Genomic DNA, 283 nt, shown 5'->3' with positions numbered 1-283 from the left:
TGGAAAATATATAATGTAATTGAACACATTCATAGAATAAAGGAAAGAGAAAAAGGACAATGATCACAAAAGACACATAATAAAGGTATACAATAAAATTAAACAACTATTCATGATTAGGGAGCTTGGTGGCGTAGTGCCTAAGGCATTTGACTGCTAACCAGAAGGCTGGTGGTTCGAACCCACCAGCCACTCCTTGGAAAGAAGGTTGGGCAATCTACTTCTGTAGTGATACTGCTTTGGAAACCCAAGGAAGGGTCGCTATGAGTCGGATCCATCTTGA

The sequence above is a fragment of the Orycteropus afer genome, unplaced genomic scaffold (genome assembly GCF_000298275.1).
Source record: "Orycteropus afer afer isolate SDZICR_OR568_19922 unplaced genomic scaffold, OryAfe1.0 scaffold00327, whole genome shotgun sequence".
In the NCBI taxonomy this organism is placed as follows: domain Eukaryota; kingdom Metazoa; phylum Chordata; class Mammalia; order Tubulidentata; family Orycteropodidae; genus Orycteropus; species Orycteropus afer.
This window is presented reverse-complemented; position numbering follows the sequence as displayed.